Genomic DNA, 14,507 nt, shown 5'->3' on the forward strand with positions numbered 1-14,507 from the left:
TGTTTTTTTTTTCTTGGTCAACTTACAACTAAGGAGAGCAGTAACCATTTTGAAGAATGACTTCCCAAATATGTCTAATACTTTGGGTTGTTTCAATACATTTGGAGGATTTCTAAAGTTGCGCTCTTTACATGACATGCAAATCTATAGATCAATTTTACCACCTGTTGCTTCTTAGAAATAAGAGAACAAAACCCAGAGCTCTTGTTCTTTTGATATCCAGTCAATTACCTCATGTCAGGATGCACTGGCATACTTTATTAATATTGGAGAACTCCTACTAACTCCAGAGCAACCTGTGCTTTTCTTTAAAGAAGGAGGCTATCTTTCATCCTGTCAGCTTCTGAACTATGTATTGGAAGGATGTTTGTTTTAAAAAACTGAAAACACAAAAATCTTCTCCAAGGTTACCTCCAAAACTGTAGCTTGTCAGAAGATGGTGCTATCTAGCCATTTATCTCAATACCAGGAATGTCTCTTTTAAGTGGTTATAGAAAGTCCCTTAGAAAACATATATTAAAAATGGTTGCTTTGCTTGAATTGCATTCATATTTTTTTTAATGAAGCAAATTATTCCAAATTGTGCTACACACACACACTCACATGGAGAACATTGACCTTGAAGTATTTAAAAGTCATATATATTATTCTGGTGTTTCTCTCTGGCAACGTTTCTCACAATGTTTGAGTTAATCCCTCAAGATGCCAGATCAGTGGAAATAAAGTAAGTTAAGTGACACACTGAGAATATCGTAATGGATTTATTTTCAGTGTTTTTACAGTGAATTTGGATTCAGATGCTTTTAACATAGTTTCTGCTGTGGGGCAAGGAGAAACATAGTATTGATGTATAAATTGTATGGTGTGGAGAAAGTGGTAAGAAATGTGGTCTTCTCTGCTTCTTATAAGTAGCTGCCAGTTAATGAAGCTGGGAAATTCAGCATTGGCAAAGGGAAGGACTTCTTCACAATTAAATGATGGAATTAGTTACTATAACATGTTATTATGGCTCCCAATAAAGATGGCTACCATGGAGGAAAAGGATACCAATGTCTACTAGTCATGATGATTATATTCTACCTCCATTCATGTATCTGACTACCAATTGCTGGGGAACAACTGCTTGTGGGATTGGCATTCATTGTCCAATAAGGGAAACAAGATGCAGGACTACATAGGCCTTTGGTCTGATCCAGCAGGGCTCTTTTTACATTCTTATGTCTACGGATGGGCCACTGGCCACCTTCAGGTGAATCACCTAGCATCTGCTATTATTCATGATAGCAGATGCTATCATGAATAATAGCAGATCCCTTTACCTAGAGATGCTTAGGGATCTTTTCCCTAAGATCCCTTTCCCTAGGGAGGTAGTGGGCTCTCCCGCACTGGAGGCATTCAAGACAAGGCTGGACAGCCATCTGTTGGGGATGCTCCAACTTGGATTGCTGCATTGAGCTGGGGGTTGGACTCGATGGCCTTGTAGGCCCCTTCCAAACCTACTACTCTATGATTCCAAAAATGGATTGTCCATTTCAGAGATGGTACTATGCCGCTGAATACCAGTTGCTGGGGGGCAGCAGTAGGAGAGGGTCATTGTCCTCATGTCCTTCTTGTGGGCTTCTTTGCAGTCATCTGGCTGGCTACTGTGGGAAACAGGATGCTGGACTAACACTCAGAAAAGGAGAACAAGCTCCAAATAAACATCCAAGACTGAGCCTAGCTCTTGCATGGAAAAAGGTCAGAGGTTCAGTCCCTGACATCTCCAAATAGGGCTGGGAAAGTCTTTTGTCTGAAACCCTGGACAGCCATTGACAATCATTGTAGACAATTCTACCTGGATGGTTTAATTCAGTATATGGCAGCTTCCCATGTTCTTCCCTAATATTTGGGATGAGCTGTAGTTCAGCGGTAGAGCATATGCTTTGCAGGGAAGAGCAAAGATTTAGCCTGATGCCTGAACCCATATGATATCTGGGTTTGGCAGGTCACTCTGGGAAGGGCATTCTGCAGGGTTGACACTACAACTGAGCAGGCCCTGCTCTTAGTGGAAGTCTGTCAATCCTTCATCGGTGGAGGACTCTGATGTTTAATGTATTGGGTGGTACATACCATACCGACATCTCAAGCCATTCAGCATAAAGAAAGTTGACTTATGACTAATGCAGCCATCTCATGTGGGTGGGCCCAGAGTCTCTGACAGAAACAGGTGAGAACTTCTTCATTAAGGGGTGCAGGTATCTTACTTTACAGAGAAGAGTCCTCTATTTGAAGGACTGTTAGATACAGTCTTCTATTTGAAGACATCTTCTATTTGAAGGGCTATCCAGTCCAAGCCTAATTTAAAAATAAATAATTAATACAAAGGAGAGAAAGCTCTTGAAATTGTCCATCAGCAGCTAGCACCTAGACAGCAGATTAAGGATGTATGCCACAGAACTCACCTGGGGCCATCTAAATGGACATGCTTTGTGAAGAAATTTGGACAAAATCCACATTTCCACAGAATCAAATTAGCCCTTTCCATTCACACTCAGTGCTGTATTCCTCCACTTTTGATGTGTATATGGGCACTGAAGCTACATTGGTTGGGGTGGGGTGGGCGAGTTCTGCCACAAGTAGAAATGAACATCAACAATTGTGTAGGTGCAGGGCAACCAATGGGCAGAGGCTTGCTCCCCCTCCCTCCTGTGTTCAATGAAGTGCAATGCAGGACTTGCTTATGAGTAGATGTTTATGACAAACCCCACATACCCCATGTACACACACACATTTCTGAGGTGGGCAGGCAGCTGCTGCCTCTGGAGACTGGGCAGGCACTGAGAGCAGAGAGCGCAGAGCTGGGGAGGAGGGAGAGTGTCTAGCACATAGTCTTTGATGTATACTAACTGTACATTCAACAGGCTTCAGCGCCCCGCCCTCCAGGCTCAATGAAGTACTTCTGAGTACATGTTTATGAAAATCATCCACCTGGGCATCCACCCTTTCCCAGTTGCACAGATTTATGAAAATCATCCACCTGGGCATCCACCCTTTCCCAGTTGCACAGCTTTGAATCAACAGGCTTCCACCATTTCTCAGCTGTGCTCCTTCATAGCTGCACAGCTTCAAAACAGCAGGGATGGCTCCTTCACCACCACTCCCAAGCTCAACTACTTAAAGTGAGAGGCAGCGATGTGGAACTAAAGGCAATGAGTTACTTTCAGGTAGACATGTTTACCCCTCTGCTCTTCCCCTGCCCCACAGAGAGGGGGGGGGGGCTTAGGCATGTACAAACCACCTGACATCCAGTCCAGGGGGGTTCCACAGTGGGGAAATCTGAGCCGCTTAGGGCCCCACAGATTTCCATGGAGCCTTACTGCATCCGTCAAATTTCATGGGGTGGATCTCCTCCATTCTAAATATCATGATAGGCTAATGGCAGCCACCAGTAGCCAATCATGGGAAAATTACAGCTGTAAATTGTGTAACTGACAGCATTTGCAGCTATAAAGCGCTTCTTTCTATGTAAATTGCGGCTGTTTAGTCCACAATTTACATAGAAGGAAGTCCTTTACAGCTGCAAAAGCCATATAAACTATACAATTTACAACTGTAATTTCCTCACCATTACAGCACCATTCTGGAAGCCACCATTAGCCTATCATGATGTTTAGAATGGAAGAGAGCCATCCCATGGGGAATCCAGTGGACCTGTTGGTGAGTAGAGCCAGTCTGCTGTGGACATCACAGGTTGGATTCTTGAGAATCCAGCCTTATTTAACTCCAAAGCAGATTTCTTCACCATCACTAGGTGGGCTAGAGGTCAGCAAGGTCCTTCCAAGTTCATGAATGGCTGCTGGGCTGCTTTTCACTTCATGGGTCACAAGTTGTGCAATCCTGTGCTGCCCATAGCTCTAGATGGTCACAGAGAGGAAGGCCAGGAAAGGCTGATTTAGAGCTAGAACCATTTTCTACAGGTTTGGGATGAAGAACTTGACCCTCCCAAAGCTAATTAACTTGCAACAAAAGCCCTTCATAGCCCAGCAGCCATGCAGGTAAAACTCAAGGTTCAGAGCCTGAACAGCCATTTAAGCTTTTAAAAGGTTGATAGCTCATGAGCTAGACATGTTAACGTTTATAAAGTGTACGCACCCACAATGGGAGCCTTTACAAGGGAGATCATTGGCCCAGCACAAAGGGAATTCAGGGAAGGTTAACATGCTAAGGTCCTTTGCACTTAATGAAAAAGTCACTGAACTTGACAATTGCTCTAGATGACACCAACCAATTTACATGAACTAGAAAGGCAGACACAGATTGCGAGGCAGACATCTGAAATCCTTCACAGTGTCGTTCCCAATTGATGCTTTAGATGAAAAGAATATTTAGTTTGATGGGCTTACACTGTAGCTTACAAAGAGAGGGGGGGGGGGAGAAAGGCCCACTCAGATGTAACATTTCTTTTTACAAAGCAGCATTTTTGAAATGATTTGTAAGGAGAACATAAAAACTGGCCTACTGGATCAGAACAAGGGTCCATCTAGTCTACTATTGTGTTTGCAACTGTGTGGCCAAGTTGATACCACCGGGAAGCTCACAAGAAAGGCAAGAAGCCCACAGCCTTCCCCTTTCATTGGTGGCGTTTCAATCCTAAAGCATGGAAGGACTGTTATAGACCTGATGCAAGTAAGATGACAGCAACATGATTCCCCTTCTGGTGTCTGCAGGTGTTTTTTTATTCAGGCAAGAGTGAATTAACTGTGCACCATCCCCTCTAGTTCAACCCCACCTTTAGCCTCCCTCTCTTCCCTTGGCCTGGGAGAAAGAATCCTGCTGCTGGCCTGTGTTAAGAGCCCTGCCAGTGAGCTCTGTATATAACCCTATTAATAAGACCTGAGTGTAGTCTTGTTTCACTAATGAAGATTCAACAGGCAATGCCTCCATCACCTGATATTCAAAGGTATAGTGTGTCTCTGGTGATTCCATTCAGCTGCCATGGCTTCTAGCCACTGGTGAAGCTAGAATGAATTTGTCAGGAATGATCCATGCTCTAGTTCAGCTTCCTCATATCCTGATGTCATTATGATATGTATTTCCCTCCCCCTTTGCACTGCATGTTATGGAGGGGGACAGCTGGATATCAACACAGTGCTGTCGTTTTCAATGGTAGCCTTGTGTCCTTTGTAACTTAGTTCTGCCAACAGAGACAGACCAAAGAGATTCCTCTTCCACTTCTATCACTTCTACCAGCAAAGTGAGCAAAACCACAAATGACATGGGCTGTCTCTTTAGGAAGACATATATGGCATTCTGTGCAGTGGCCAGAAAGAGTAGCTGTTGCTTTTGCATTTTGATGGACGGGAAGTATGTGGGAGTGACAGAGCACTGCCTAAGAAATCCTGATCCCATCTTAGCTGTGAACATAAGAACAGCATTCTGTTCACACAGTAGCCAACCAGGGAAGCCCACAGTAGCACTCACGTTGTCAGCAACAGGGATACAGAAGCATGCTGTCCCTGATACTAGAGATGCTGTGTGGTGGAAGCATAGTATGGTGCTATTGTCCCCGTGTTGACTCAAGGGGAGATGACAGGTCCGTGGTGCATGGTGTGGGTAGAGAATGGTGAAGGGTGCCAGCCAGCCTCTTCTCCTGCTTACTAGTGGCTGTTAATACACCAACATGGATTTGATTCAGTAAGAGCACAATCCTATGCATGTTTAGACATTAAAAAGTCCTACAGCTCCCAATATTCCCCAGCTAGCCATTTTTCCTCTCTAGACATGCACAGAATTGTACCTAAGATGAGAGAGCCTTGCAATCTGCCAATTGCCTCTGAAAAAGGTCATTTTGTTTTGTTTTTTAAACTGCATTGGGCCTGAACATGAGTTAGCTCTGTGTGTTGTTGGTTGGTTGGTTGGTTGGTTGGTTTCACTTCTTAAAATGGTTTCTCTCTTGCTCATGTGTTGTATTTAGCCACTTTCCCTTTTGGTTTTGAATTAACACCCCCACCTCATTGCTGATGTAGCATGTACTTGTCAGGAACAGGTGTTACTCAGTTTTGGGCAGCCATGCCTGAATCAAAGCTGGCTGTATATATGCTCTACTCAGGGTCCATGAGGTTAACTGGAAGTGGAGATGGGAGCTAGACACAAGCTTCTAGCTTTGCCAAAGTGCAACACTTACCTCTGTCTTGATCAGGTAATGGCAGAAATCCAGGTTCCTCACATTTATACCAAGCCTGGCCAATCCAGAAGCTTTATACTTCCAACCAATGACAGGAGCATTGAAGCTATGAGGTCTGAACACATAGTCCCAAGGCATGCTATTGGCTAAGTGCCAGCCTCAGGCCAAAATCCTTGATTCTGAGGTTTTCCTCTTACATTGAGCTTCCTTGTACTTTTCTGTGTATTCTTCCCTCAGAAGCATTTATTGATGCTGCAGCCACCGAAGTGGTACCTGGGATTAGTCTGTTGGCATGCAAACATGCCCATGCATAAATATTGGCAGGATGCATTGGTGTTTATGTTGGAAGAACATCAGCTGTTTTCACCACCTTTTACTATGGAAAACATTAAGTGAAACCAGAATGGCTCTTAAAAACAAATAAAAGAACTATATATTTTTTTCCCAAGAAGAAGTTCCTCTCTTTCACTTTTGATATACCATCACATAAAACCCATAAGGAATACTTTTTTTCCCCTTTTCCTTTTTTGCAGGATGCCCATGGGCCACAGGACTCCCCTCCCCCCACATGATGATGATGATTTAAAAAAATGGCTCAGTTGTTGGACAACTTCAAAACATCATGGCTTCCTCCTGGAGTTGCAAATGCTTTACAAATACTTCCTCTCCAAGTAAGCTGTTACTTCATTAAAATGAGCGAATACCTTTTCAGACAGCTGTAAACCTGAGTGGGGACTAGAGAGCAGAATTCTGGTAACACCCCTACACACACATACTCATGTTGAAAGTCAGGGGCACAGAACTCAGGGGGGTCAAATCCCAGCCTTGCTGGGATCACAATCTGGCCCTCTGGTGTTCCCCAGATGGCCCTACCCACTCCCTGGCCCCACCCATTTTCCCAACCATGGATCGTTTGATGGTTTGTGCAGCTTTTTCCCTACTCTAAAAGGTTGAAATGGTTCTTCTATGGCTTAGTGATAGGTAGGAAGAGCCCTAAGCTAAAATATGTGGGTATTTTAGGGTATATTTGGCCCTGCCCCTTTTGACTTTGGCTCTACCCCCTTTGTCTTTAGCCCCACCCACCACTGGAATTCCCCCCCCTGCCCGAGCTTCTCCAAAAATAGAATTCAGCCATCTAGTTGAAGAAGGTTCTGTGCCTCCGGTCTATATAGGCCTATTCCAGGACTGGGGAACCTGTGGCCCTCTGAACATTGTTGGACCACAACTCCCATCATCCCTGACCATTGGTGGTGCTGACTGAGGCTGATGGGAGTTGGAGTCCAACAACATGTGGAGGACCATAGATTTTCTATCCCTGCCCTATGCCATGCACAGTTGTTTGTGCCCCTGGCTCTTTCCACACAAAACCTGAAAAGGCAGTGCTCCTGTAGGATCTATGCAGGATTGATGTCAGATCGATGCAGACCTTCAAAAACTTGTGTAAATTGGGGTCGGGGACTGCAGCTGCAATCCTACTCCACTCTCTAGATGAATTAATTAAGAAAATGGTTCCCCTCATAATGCTAGAACCTGGGGTCATTCAATGAAGTCGAACAGTGGGAGATTTGGGACAGACAAAAGAGCGTACTTCCTCACACAGTGCATAGTTAAACTATGGGAGTCACTACTGTAAGATGTGGTGACCCGTGACCGGCATAAGGTTCAATATTCTTGCCCTAGAGGGGAAGAATGGGACACAGAGCTGCCATCTTGGGCAATGGCTTTGTGACTGCTGTAAAGCAGGAGTGGCCAACCTATGACTCCCATCAGCCTTCACCATTGGCTATTCTGGCTAGGGCTGATGGGAGTTGTATGCCAAAACATCTGGATGGTCACAAGTTATCCACCGCTGCTGTACAGTCTCCTTCCAGCTCAGTATGACTCATTTACAGTACAGCTGTCCCCCCTGCTGAGTACTCAAGTGAAAGCCACAAGAACCTGAATAGTTCCAGTAGCTTCCTTACCTGTGATCTGAACAGTCTTTAAGATCTAATTACCACTGAAATTGAAGTTCTCCCTGATGTCAGCACATGCTGAAGAAGTCCCTTCCCCTGCTCCCCATTAAACATCTCACCTTCCTTTTGGATAGGCTACAGAAATTCATTTTCATATTTCTAAAGCAGACACAGCCAACTTGATGCAAGATTGAAAGGAACATGGAGAGTAAATCAAATCTCTCTTTCTCTCTCTCTCTCAGCTACAGTTTACGGGGTGCTACAGTGGTAGCTAAAGATAATGAGTTCTGTAGAACATAAATAAGATCTCATGTTCTGCTAGATAATAAAAGGACAACAGAAAGATATGTAAAGATAAACTTACTGTCCCACAAGCCACACTCTCACAATGCACGAGGTTATGGCAAGCTCAGGGACAAAATACATGTGACATTAGATTTGTATCTGCATCTAACACTCAGGAATTACATCAGCTGGGGGTGGGGTAGGGTGATAATTAATAGAATCAGAGCAGGAATGGGTAGGGAATTTAACTCTTCTCTCCCTCCCCCCTCCCCCTCCCTCCCTCCCTCCCTCCCTCCCCCCATAAGCACTTCTATAACACATGTATGTATGTATCTCACTTCTATATTACCCAATAGCTGAAGCTCTAATGTACCTCTAATGTCCCATGGGATCCTTCAGAGTTTCCTTACCTTCTTCCATTAACTTGGAACTAGGTATGGATGATTTCTGCATCTCACATTTTGAGGTAAAGAATATCTGATCTGCACTCCCCAAACTAAATCAAGAACCAGAACAGTTGTGCTTTGAACTCTGCACTTTCCAAATGTTGAGCTCCCGTTTGGCAAATTAAAAATATGCACAAAAATGGTATATTAAGAATATGAGCACACAAAATGTACATATTAGGGGAAAGTATATACACAATCGCTTTAGACTATTTTTTTTGGGGGGGGTATGCATCTGGAAAACCTCATACAAAAATGTGTATATTATCATGCAGATTTCTTTTTAAATCGTTCACAACAATTTGATGCAGAAATGGCATGGAAAACCATTCACTGTGGAAATGCAACAAACTGGCCAAAAAAGAACTTGGCAGATTCACCAACCTGACTCTCCAGGGTTTTCAAGCAAGAGTTTTCCCAGCCCTGCTGGAGATGCCAGAGGTTGAATCTTGGACAGTGAGCTATGGTCCTTTCTGCTAAGGTCACCATGGAAGCCAATTTAAATGAGTTTTGGATTGCCCCAGCTTTACCTCTGGGACTAAACGTACGTATCCTAAAATATCCCGACAAATTAGTAGCTGCCACCACTTCCTGAATTAATAAAGGTGTAGTATCTCAAGGGGAGAGATCTTACTTGGATACGGAGTCCCAACTGCCAGCTCCCCGTCTCTTCCCACTGCCCACCCATCTCCCTAAAGGGTTGGCATATATTTGTTCTGGTACTTGGCTGGGAAGTACCCAGGCAAGGGGTGAAATGTAATGGTTCAGAATTTACCCAGATCAGCTGTTAAATTACTCTAATCAAAGATGTATGCTGATTAAATCAGAACACATGGAAGATAACACTGCAGTCAGTTGCATAAACAAAGTCAGTGTTGCTTCCAACACCTCAGACTTCTAAACTTGTTAACTTGCCTAGGTGGTTCAATAGGGTGGCACTGTACTTCTTACATGCTGCAAGAGATCCGCTCTGAAGGCCAAAGCAGACATTACGTTAGAGACATAGCAAGCGGCTACTTCTTTCTTTCTTTCTTTCTTTCTTTCTTTCTTTCTTTCTTTCCTTCCCTAGTGCAAGTGCAGGGGTACCGACCCAGATCAGAACCCTGGGGTGGTGGGGAAAGGGAAACTTAACCCTTTCCCCCTCTGCAGTCTCAGTCTGGATTGGGGGGCTCACCAGCAATGTGTAGTGCCAAAACGGTGATCCATTTCCATCAGAAGTCCCCCTTCCACCAGTGCTGCAATGCCAAATAGGTTTAAACAAGAAGGCCCTTGCTCCCGTCCCATGGCCAATGAGCCAAAGGGGAAACGTCCTAGTTATCATCCCTAGAGGGAGTCAGTCAGCCAATCTCACATACATGGGAAAGGTGGATGGGTGGGAAAACAACCAAGCCCTTATGGCCAGTGGTGTAGTTGGAGACACACAGCTCACAGGTATGCAGCACCAGCCCACTTTCAGTAGCAGGGACACTGACCCCTGCAAATCTCCCCCCCCCCTAGAGTTCCCCGTTCCCTCTGAGCTTAAGTGCAACCCGGTGAAGGCTGGTGGCCCCTATTTCAGTGGGACAGTTAATCGGCTCTAGGTTTCAGTCAGAACCAGTCAGAACCAGTCAGAATTCAAAAGGAGCTATCCAACGTGCTCAACCCTAAAATGGGTTCAGCACCTTGGGGAGCTGAAACCCAGAGTGGATTCTCCACCCCACTGAAATAGGAGCCACCAGCCTCCACTGGTGCAATTCCTACAGTAGCTGGGGGGACATTAGTTTTACCAGCAACAATAAGTTGTCCCTTGTGTAACACAAAGTATTTGGGGGTGGCTTGTCTTGCATGAGCAGTTAAGACCTATTAGCTGTCATGTTGCCCTTGGGCCCCCTCTTTCCTGATACAGTCACACACACAAATAGAGAGGCTTCAGTCTCGGGGCTTTAATTCATTACCGACAGGTTCATTACAGATGCAAATCCTCAAAGACTCTCAGGCTAGAAAGGAGTGCCTCCAGGGGATTCAAATGGGAACACCGACATTGCCTGCAGTTTCAAGTGAGGCTTGCTGGCTAGACTAACTTAGGGAGGGATGTCCCGCCCTTCCAGTGATGCTTCCCTATGTCGCCTCTCATGCATCGCTAACGGGGTCGACCATCTGGGCTCAGCCCCTGACATTTCCCTCTTAGCTCTGTGCCGTAGTCTAGCATCTCTTAGGTCACAGACCCCACTCTCCTCCTCCTCTTCCTCCCAGCTTCTCACAGAGGGGGGCAAGGGGGCAGGCTTCAGGCCCGGCCATCTGGTCATTAGTAACCTGAGAAACATGCCTACCCATATATGAACTGGCCTGGGAAATGCATCCCCCGGTGCTGGCTGTTCCTCTTCTGAATCTGAGCTGCTAACTATCTCCCTGCACTCAGAACCAATCCTGACATTAACTGTACCAAAGACCTCCCCCTGGTGGAGAGGAATTAGGCATGGCGGAGAATTCTGCCACAGATCTCGGTGAGGCCGAATGCCAGCGCATTCAGCCCACTGAAATCTGTGGCGGAATGAAGCCCCCCACCCCACGAAATGGGCCTGGAATGGAGCCTACCTTGGATGGCCATTCCGGTGCTACTCGAATGGCGGCTGCATCTGCAGCCGCCATTTGTGCGTCTTTCGAATGGCCGTGATAGGCTACGTAAATACTTACGTAGCCTATCACGGCTAAAGCAGGAACACAAATGGCATAGGGGATGCCATTTGCGTCCCTGCTTTAGCTGTGATAGGCTACGTAAATATTTACGTAGCCTATCACAGGCCGGCATAGGGATGCAAATGGCGTCCCCTACACAGGACGCCATTTGCGTCCTCACCAGCCTGGCAGTGGCTGGAGGCCCCACTGCGGGTTGGCCCAGCTGGCGGCTCCATGGCCTGGCCACGGAGCAGAGCCAGCCAGGCAGGATTCCGGAGGGGAGGAACTGATCACCTTCCCCTTGTCGAGGATTCTGGGGGGAGGAACGGATCGCCTCCCCCCACCTGCGGAACCTGGCGGAGCCAGGTAAGCAGGGTTTCGTACACCCCTAAGAGGAACACAGCTAGAATTGGTTTGTTGATATGAGTCAACAAAAGCAGCCTGAATTTTGGACTCTCCTTGGGAGTGTGGCGATGGGGATGTCATGATGAGCAGCTGCACTTCAAATTTTACCATGACACCACTGCTTATGGCCTTAAATATTTTGCTAATACCCACCTCCCATTGGCTGGACAGCATGAGGAAGCTGGTGTGGCACCCTTTCTCCTCCAACCCACAATGACCACTTGCAAGAACACCTTCCCTTCCACTCGCAATGCGTGTTTGTGTGCTGGAGGTGTGAGAAGAGCAGGAAGCAGAAGTCTAACCAAGGCGTGGCTACTTTTATGTCTGATTTAAAATGGGATGCCTGTGCGACATATAGCTTAATCGCCATTTAATTGGACACTTCAATCATCAAGACATTTTCCCGAGCGCGTTTCTGTCCCATTGTGCACCCGCCATCACCAATATACGTCTCTTGCCTTCAACAGAAGAGCTGGCATTAATATGAGGCCAGACAGTGCCAAGCTAATTGAAGCAGGGTAAAGTGCTAAAGTTAATTGAAGCAAAGAAAGTACAGTACCAAGGTGAAGTCATCTTCACTTAAGGTTCATATTTAGCGGGCAGTCATCCTAACACCCTGGCGAAGGGGGAATAAAATTTGGTCCGTTAGATTTAATGACAGAAGAAAGTGGAGTGATGATATTAACATGCAGCACAAATGCCCAGTCTGAGACGGTTTTATGAAGCCTGGGTTTTTACCACTCATGTTCATTGATATGATTGGATGCTGTATATTATAATGCGATCTTCAACTGTTTGGAGCAAGGTAGTGATACAGAGTTGCAATGCAAGAGTTTTTAGTCACAGGCACAGCAAGTAGAAGTCTTTGTACACATGACATGGACACTTCCAATGACTTGGAGAAATGATCCTTTTTCTACTGAGTGACACCTTTAAAACACACACACACACACACACACACACACACACACTGCCCCTGACCCAAAATTGGATATGTCAGACTGTACATTTGCACATGACTGGGATTGCACACTCAGTTGCCCCATTCTTCCCATCCTCTCTTCTCTTGTGCACTGACTCCCTTTTTTCTCCTCTTGTTGGCCTTAACCATGGTTAAGGTTTCCATAGGCATGGCGGAGAATTCCGCCACGGATCTTGGTGAGGCCAAATACCAGTGCATTCGGCCCCCCAAAATCCATGGTGGAATGAAGCCCCCACCCCGCAAAATGGGCCCGGAACAGAGCACCTACCTGTTGCTGTCCACGCTGCATTGCAAATGGTGGCCGCATCTGCGGCCGCCATTCACTTCTTCCATATAGCCGTGATAGGCTACATAAATACTTACACAGGGGTGCCATTTGCATCCCTGCAGAAGCCGTGATAGGCTACGTAAGTATTTAAGTAGCCTATCACGGCAAAACTAACGGACCGCAAATGGCTACGGCAGCCATCATTTGTGTTCCCTTTTTTTTCCGCCATGATAGGCTACATAAATATTTATGTAGCCTATCACAGCTAAAAAAGGGAACGCAAATGGCGGCTGCCATAGCCACCATCATTTGCGTTCCCTTTTTTTTTTGCCGTGATAGGCTACGTAAATATTTACGTAGCCTATCATGGGCCAGCATAGGGACGCAAATGGCGTCCCCTACACAGTACGTCATTTGCATCTGCACCAGCCCGGCAGCGACTGGAGGCCCCTGGAACAGATCGCCTCCCCCCCCCGTCGAAGATTCCGGGGGGAGGAACAGATCGCCTCCCCCCACCTGTGGAACCCGGCGGAGCCAGGTAAGCAGGGTTTCGTACATCCCTAGGTTTCCATCAGCACGTGACACAGCCAGGGTTGAACCACAGGGTTAAACTTCGGGTGAATAATGACTTAACCATGGGTAAAGTGAGCACCTTTGTAAACTTTAGTCCTGGTGAAGGCCACTGAGGAGGATTCATAGCAGAGAGGGAGTCTGTAAACTTCTGTCTGCCTCCCAATCTCTTAACTGCTGTTAATGGACCAGGATAGTTATGCATGCATAATCCCTCATAGTTCAGTGATGAGACTGCAATGGAAAGTGAACATTCTGTCTTGCCCCATCCCCCTGCCCTTTGCATGTAAAAATTCCAAGCTTCAATCTATGGCAAAATCTCTACTTGGACATTCTCAGATAAACAGAAGGAATTGTGAAACAAAAAGAAGTGGGGTGGGGGAGAGACCATTTCCTTTTCCCAGTATCCAGAGCCATAACCCCCATTGCTATTCATTCATTCATTCATTCATTCATTCATTCATTCATTCATTCATTTTTACATTTCTATCCTGTCTTCTTCCCTCCTGTAAGGAACCCAGGGTGGCTTACATGCTCCTCCTCCTCTCCATTTTATCCTCACAACAACCCTCTGAGGTAGGTTAGGTTGAGAGTCAGTGACTGGCCCAAAACCACCCACCTTCATGGCCAAGAGGGAACTAGAACCTGGGTCTCCCAAGTCCCAGTGCAACTACTCTAACCACTACGCCACTCTGGCTGTCTAGTAGCCAACCCCCAAACCTGAACCTTTATCAGATAAAGGTCTTGGGGAGTGACATTGTTCCTTTCCCCACTCACC

This window comes from Heloderma suspectum, chromosome 9 (assembly GCF_057233095.1).
Source record: "Heloderma suspectum isolate Gila_16-S chromosome 9, 16-S_ref, whole genome shotgun sequence".
NCBI classification, from domain to species: domain Eukaryota; kingdom Metazoa; phylum Chordata; class Lepidosauria; order Squamata; family Helodermatidae; genus Heloderma; species Heloderma suspectum.